The sequence below is a fragment of the Triticum aestivum genome, chromosome 7D, assembly GCF_018294505.1.
Source record: "Triticum aestivum cultivar Chinese Spring chromosome 7D, IWGSC CS RefSeq v2.1, whole genome shotgun sequence".
In the NCBI taxonomy this organism is placed as follows: domain Eukaryota; kingdom Viridiplantae; phylum Streptophyta; class Magnoliopsida; order Poales; family Poaceae; genus Triticum; species Triticum aestivum.
Genome location: NC_057814.1, coordinates 181,927,722 through 181,935,417, shown reverse-complemented (window position 1 = coordinate 181,935,417; position 7,696 = coordinate 181,927,722).

Below are 7,696 nucleotides of genomic sequence, written 5' to 3'. Positions count from 1 at the left end.
CCTAGAGGGGGGGGGGGTGAATAGGCGCTTTAAAATAATTACGGTTTAGGCTTGAACAAATGCGGAATAAACCTAGCGGTTAATTTGTCAAGCACAAAACCTACAACAACTAGGCTCACCTATGTGCACCAACAACTTATGCTAAGCAAGATAAACTACTAGGTGATAGCAAGATATATGACAAGAAGCAATATGGCTATCACAAGGTAAAGTGCATAAGTAAAGAGCTCGGATAAGAGATAACTGAGGCACGCGGAGACGACGATGTATCCCGAAGTTCACACTCTTGCGGATGCTAATCTCCGTTTGGAGCGGTGTGGAGGCACAATGCTCCCCAAGAAGCCACTAGGGCCACCGTAATCTCCTCACGCCCTCGCACAATGCAAGATGCCGTGATTCCACTAAGGGACCCTTGAGGGCGGTCACCGAACCCGTACAAATGGCAACCCTTGGGGGCGGTCACCGAACCCGTACACTTTGGCAACCCTTGGGGGCGGTCACCGGTACCCGTCAAATTGCTCGGGGCGATCTCCACAACCTAATTGGAGACCCCGACGCTTGTCCGGAGCTTTACACCACAATGATTGAGCTCCGAACACCACCAACCGTCTAGGGCGCCCAAGCACCCAAGAGGAACAAGCTCAAGGGCACCAAGCACCCAAGAGTAATAAGCTTCTCAACTTGTAACTTCCACGTATCACCGTGGAGAACTCAAACCGATACACCAAATGCAATGGCAAGGGCACACGGAGTGCCCAAGCCCTTCTCTCTCAAATCCCACCGAAGCTACTAATGCTAGGGAGGAAAAAGAGAGGAAGAACAAGAAGGAGAACACCAAGAACTCCAAGATCTAGATCCAAGGGGTTCCCCTCACAAAGAGGAGAACATGATTGGTGGAAATGTGGATCTAGATCTCCTCTCTCTTTTCCCTCAAAACTAGCAAGAATCCATGGAGGTATTGAGAGTTAGCAAGCTCGAAGAAGGTCAACAATGGGGGAAGAACACGAGCTCAATGGATAAGGTTCATTGGGGAAGAAGACCCCCTTTTATAGAAGGGGAAAAATCCAACCGTTATGTGCTCAGCCGGCACACGAGCGGTACTACCGCTCCACGAGCGGTACTACCGCTCTGGCGGAAGAAGCAGGGAAAAGGAGCAACCAAACATGAACCTTGGGGCGGTAGTACCGCTTATAAGCGGTACTACCGCGCACACCAGCAGTACTACCGCTGGAGGAGCAGAACACGGGACCAAAAATGCAGTAGCGGTACTACCGCCTGACCAGTGCGGTACTACCGCTTACAGGCGGTACTACCGCCCATCGGGGCGGTACTACCGCTTATAGGTGGAACTGCCGTGCCTTACTGCCGTGCAACTACTGCAAAACTCGACACGAAAAATGCAAGACCCAAAATCGAGGCGGTACCAGCGCGGAACCGTAGCTGTACTACCGCTTATGGCCATAGGCGGTACTACCGCTTTGGACAGCGGTACTACCGCTTGGGGCGATAAGCGGTACTGCCGCTCTGGCCGCGGTACTACCGCAGGGAGAAAACCAGAACTGCCATAACTTCTTCATATGAGCTCCGAATTGAGCAAACTCAAGCTTGTTGGATACAAGACGATGTGTAGCATCAAAACGGCGACTGGTTATAGTAAGAAGAGGCAGGGGAGGTATGCCAACAAATAGAGGAGTGAAACCTCCAACCAGAAGAACCGACATAACCTCCAACATCGAAAACATCATAGAAGATGCGAGTGAACTCCGTTTTCGATGAACTCGAGCTTGTCATCAAGATGACCATAAGCTCCAAAACTCACAAAGAGAAGAACCAAACAAGAACCAACAAAGATGATGCAAGGATGCAATGGTTTGAGCTCTCTATGAACGATACGATCAAGCTACTCATCGAGAGCCCCCCTTGATAGTATGGCAATCGATCCTATAACCCGGTCTCCCAACTACCATCATGAGACCGGTAAAATAGAAAACCTATCAAGAGCAAACCTTTTCCTTGCACATGGTCCACTTGAGCTAGATGATGACGAACTTGACTCCCTCAAGTTGGACCACCTTTCTTGGTTGTGTTGGCTCGATGAAGACTAGTTGATTGCTCCCCCATACTCCACTATGGGTGAGCCACTCTTCCGCACATCTTCACAAGTCCATTGTCACCACAATGGACGGCAAGCTTCAAGCATTTGATCTCTTCATGATGCTTTACTTGAACTTGCACACCGCAACATCTTCATAAATCCATTGTCGCCACAATGGACGGCAAGCTTCAAGCATTTGATCTCTTCATGATGCTTCACTTGAACTTGCACACCGCAACCTAACCCCACAAAGAACTCTCACGAAGATCATGGGTTAGTACACAAAGCGTAATTGACAATGCTTACCACACCATGGGATCGCTTGATCCCTCTCGGTACATCTTGTGCGCTTTGTGTGTTGATCAACTTGATTCACTCTTGACTTAGTCTTGATCAACCTTGACTCTTTCCAACTCTCTTCATTTGGATGATGTCTTGAAGGTAAACATGAATGATCACACAATCTTCTTCTTCAAGACATGCTTGCAATAAGCTCTACTCTCACATGACCAATCTTTGGATAATTCCTTAATAACACCTTGGTCACCACATAAACTCCTTGAAACCAACACATGGACTTCAAGAAATGCCTATGGACAAATCCTTCAAATATTACTCAAGCCAACCATTAGTTCATAGAGATTGTCATCAATTACCAAAACCAAACATGGGGGCACCGCATGTTCTTTCAGCCGGCCCTCTCCCCCTCCTCCACTCCTTTATATACGTGGCCAGGGGGCACCCCATAGACACAACAATTGATTTTTTGATCTCTTAGCTGTGTGCGGTGCCCCCCTCCACCATATTCCACCTCGATCATATCGTAGCGGTGCTTAGGCGAAGCCCTGCGTCAGTAGCATCATCATCACCGTCACCACGCCGTCGTGCTGACGAAACTCTCCCGTGAAGCTCTGCTGGATCGGAGTTCACGGGACGTCATCGAGCTAAACGTGTGCTGAACTCGGAGGTGCCGTACGTTCGGTACTTGGATCGATCGGATCGTGAAGACGTATGACTACATCAACCGCGTTGTCATAACGCTTCCGCTTTCGGTCTACGAGGGTACGTGGACACACTCTCCCCTCTCGTTGCTATGCATCACCATGATCCTGTGTGTGCGTAGGAATTTTTGAAATTACTACGTTCCCCAACAATGGCATCCGACCAGGTTTTATGCGTAGATGTTATATGCACGAGTAGAACACAAGTGAGTTGTGGGCGATACAAGTCATACTGCTTACCAGCATGTCATACTTTGGTTCGGCGATATTGTTGGATGAAGCGGCCCGGACCGACATTACGCGTACGCTTACGCGAGACTGGTTCTACCGACGTGCTTTGCACATAGGTGGCTGGCGGGTGTCAGTTTCTCCAACTTTAGTTGAACCGAGTGTGGCTACGCCCGGTCCTTGAGAAGGTTAAAACAGCACTAACTTGACAAACTTATCGTTGTGGTGTTGATGCGTAGGTAAGAACGGTTCTTGCTCAGCCCGTAGCAGCCACGTAAAACTTGCAACAACAAAGTAGAGGACGTCTAACTTGTTTTTGCAGGGCATGTTGTGATGTGATATGGTCAAGGGATGATGCTATATTTTATTGTATGAGATGATCATGTTTTGTAACCGAGTTATCGGCAACTGGCAGGAGCCATATGGTTGTCGCTTTATTGTATGCAATGCAATCGCCCTGTAATACTTTACTTTATCACTAAGCGGTAGCGATAGTCGTAGAAGCAATAGTTGGCGAGACGACAACGATGCTATGATGGAGATCAATGTGTCGCGCCGGTGATGATGGTGATCATGACGGTGCTTTGGAGATGGAGATCACAATCACAAGATGATGATGGCCATATCATATCACTTATATTGATTGCATGTGATGTTTATCCTTTATGCATCTTATTCTGCTTTGATTGACGGTAGCATTATAAGATGATCTCTCACTAAATTTCAAGATAGAAGTGTTCTCCCTGAGTATGCACCGTTGCCAAAGTTCGTCGTGCCGAGACACCATGTGATGATCGGGTGTGATAAGCTCTACGTTCATCTACAACGGGTGCAAGCCAGTTTTGCACACGCGGAATACTCGGGTTAAACTTGACGAGCCTAGCATATGCAGATATGGCCTCGGAACACTGAGACCGAAAGGTTGAGCGTGAATCATATAGTAGATATGATCAACATAGTGATGTTCACCATTGAAAACTACTCCATCTCACGTGATGATCGGACATGGTTTAGTTGATTTGGATCACGTGATCACTTAGATGATCAGAGGGATGTCTATCTAAGTGGGAGTTCTTAAGTAATATGATTAATTGAACTTTAATTTATCATGAACTTAGTCCTGATAGTATTAGCATATCTATGTTGTAGATCAATAGCTCGTGTTTAGCTCCCCTGTTTTTATTTTTGATATGTTCCTAGAGAAAAATAAGTTGAAAGATGTTAGTAGCAAAGATGCGGACTAGCTCCGTTATCTGAGGATTATCCTCATTGCTGCACAGAAGTATTATGTCCTTGATGCACCGCTAGGTGACAGAACTATTGCAGGAGCAGATGCAGACGTTTTGAACGTTTTGACAAAAGCTCGGTATGATAACTACTTGATAGTTTAGTGCACCATGCTTTACGGCTTAGAACCGGGACTTCAAAAATGTTTTGAACGCCACGGAGCATATAAGATGTTCCAAGTGTTGAAATTGGTATTTCATACTCATGCCCGTGTCGAGAGGTATGAGACCTCTGACATTACTTTGCCTACAAGATGGAGGAGAATAGCTCAACCAGTAAGCATGTGCTTAGATTGTCTGAGTACTACAATCACTTGAATCAAGTGGGAGTTAATCTTCCAGATAAGATAGTGGTTGACAGAGTTCTCTAGTCACTATCACCAAGTTGCTAGAACTTCGTGATGAACTATAATATGCAAGGAATAACGGAAACAATTCCCAAGCTCTTCGTGATGCTGAAATCGACGAAGGTAGAAATCAAGAAAAGCATCAAGTGTTGATGGTTAACAAGACCACTAGTTTCAAGAAAAGGGCAAAGGAAAGAAGGGGAACTTCAAGAAGAACGGCAAGCAAGTTGCTGCTCAAGTGAAGAAGCCCAAGTCTGGACCTAAGCCTGAGACTAAGCGCTTCTACTTCAAAGGGACTAGTCACTGGAAGCGGAACTGCCCCAAGTATTTGGCGGATAAGAAGGATGGAAAAGTGAACAAAGGTATATTTGATATACATGTTATTGATGAGTACTTTACTAGTGTTTATAGCAACCCCGCAGTATTTGATACTAGTTCAGTTACTAAGAGTAGTAACTCGAAACGGGAGTTGCAGAATGAACAGAAACTAGTTAAGGGTGAAGAGACGATGTGTGTTGGAAGCAGTCTCAAGATTGATATGATCATCATCGCACACTCCCTATACTTTCGGGATTAGTGTTGAACCTAAATAAATGTTATTTGGTGTTTGCGTTGAGCATGAATATGATTTGATCATGTTTATTGCAATACGGTTATTCATTTAAGTTAGAGAACAATTGTTGTTCTGTTTACATGAATAAAACCTTCTATGGTCATACACACCAACTAAAATGGTTTGTTGGATCTCGATCGTAGTAATACATATATTCATAATATTGAAGCCAAAAGATGCAAAGTTAATAATGATAGTGCAACTTATTTGTGGCACTGCCATTTAGGTCATATTGGTCTAAAGCGCATGAAGAAACTCCATGATGATGGGATTTTGGAATCACTTGATGCTTGCGAACCATGCCTTATGGGCAAGATGACTAAAACTCCGTTCTCCGGAACAATGGAGCAAGCAACTGATTTTTTGGAAATAATACATACTGATGTATGCGATCCGATGAGTGTTGAGGCTCACGGCGAGTATCATTATTTTTGACCTTCACAGATGATTTAAGCAGATATGAGTATATCTACTTGATGAAACATAAGTATGAAACATTTGAAAAGTTCATATAATTTCAGAGTGAAGTGGAAAATCATCATAACAAGAAAATAAAGTTTCTACGATCTGATCGTGGAGGAGAATATTTGAGTTACGAGTTTGGTCTTCATCTGAAACAATGCGGAATAGTTTCGCAACTCACGCCACCTGGAACACCACAGCATAATGGTGTGTCCGAACATCGTAACCGTACTTTATTAGATATGGTGCAATCTATGATGTCTCTTACCGATTTGCCACTATCGTTTTGGGGTTATGCATTAGAGACAGCTGCATTCACGTTAAATAGGGCACCATCTAAATCCGTTGAGACGACACTATATGAACTATGGTTTGGCAAGAAACCAAAGTTGTCGTTTCTTAAAGTTTGGAGTTGCAATGCTTATGTGAAAAAGGTTTCAACCTGATAAGCTCGAACCCAAATCGGAGAAATGTGTCTTCATAGGATACCCAAAGGAGACAGTTGGGTACACCTTCTATCACAGATCCGAAGGCAAGACATTCGTTGCTAAAAATGGATCCTTTTTAGAGAAGAAGTTTCTCTTGAAAGAAGTGAGTGGGAGGATAGTAGAACTTGATGAGGTAACTGTACCTTCTCCCTTATTGGAAAATAGTTCATCACAGAAATCTGTTCCTGTGACTCCTACACCAATTAGTGAGGAAGCTAATGATGATGATCATGTAACTTCAGATCAAGTTACTACCAAACCTCGTAGGTCAACCAGAGTAAGATCCGCACCAGAGTGGTACGGTAATCATGTTCTGGAGGTCATGTTACTTGACTATGATGAACCTACGAACTATGAGGAAGCGATGATGAGCTCATATTCCACGAAATGGCTTGAGGCCATGAAATATGAGATGGGATCCATGTATGAGAACAAAGTGTGAACTTTGGTTGACTTGCCCGATGATCGGCAAGCCATAGAAAATAAATGGATCTTCAAGAGGAAGACGGACGCTGATAGTAGTGTTACTATCTACAAAGCTAGACTTGTCGAAAATGGTTTTGACAAAGTTCAAGGTGTTGACTACGATGAGATTTTCTCACTCGTAGGGATGCTTAAGTCTGTCCGAATCATGTTAGCAAAATTGCCACATTTTATGAAATCTGGCAAATGGATAACAAAAACTTCAATCCTTAATGGATTTATTAAAGAAGAGTTGTATATGGTGCAACCAGAAGGTTTTGTCAATCCTAAAGGTGCTAACAAAATGTGCAAGCTCCAGCGATCCATCTATGGACTGGTGCAAGCATCTCGGAGTTGGAATATACACTTTGATGAGTTGATCAAAGCATATAGTTTTATACAGACTTACGGTGAAGCCTGTATTTACAAGAAAGTGAGTGGGAGCACTACACATTTCTGATAAATATATGTGAATGACATATTGTTGATCGGAAATAATGTAGAATTTTCTGGAAAGCATAAAGGAGTATTTGAAAGGAGTTTTTCAAAGAAAGACCACGGTGAAGCTGCTTACATATTGAGCATCAAGACGCTTGATAAGTTTTTTTTCAATGAGTACATACCTTGACAAGATTTTTAAATAGTTCAAAATGGAACAGCCAAAGAAAGAGTTCTTGCCTGTGGACCACGGCAGAAGATAGAAAGAGAATGAAA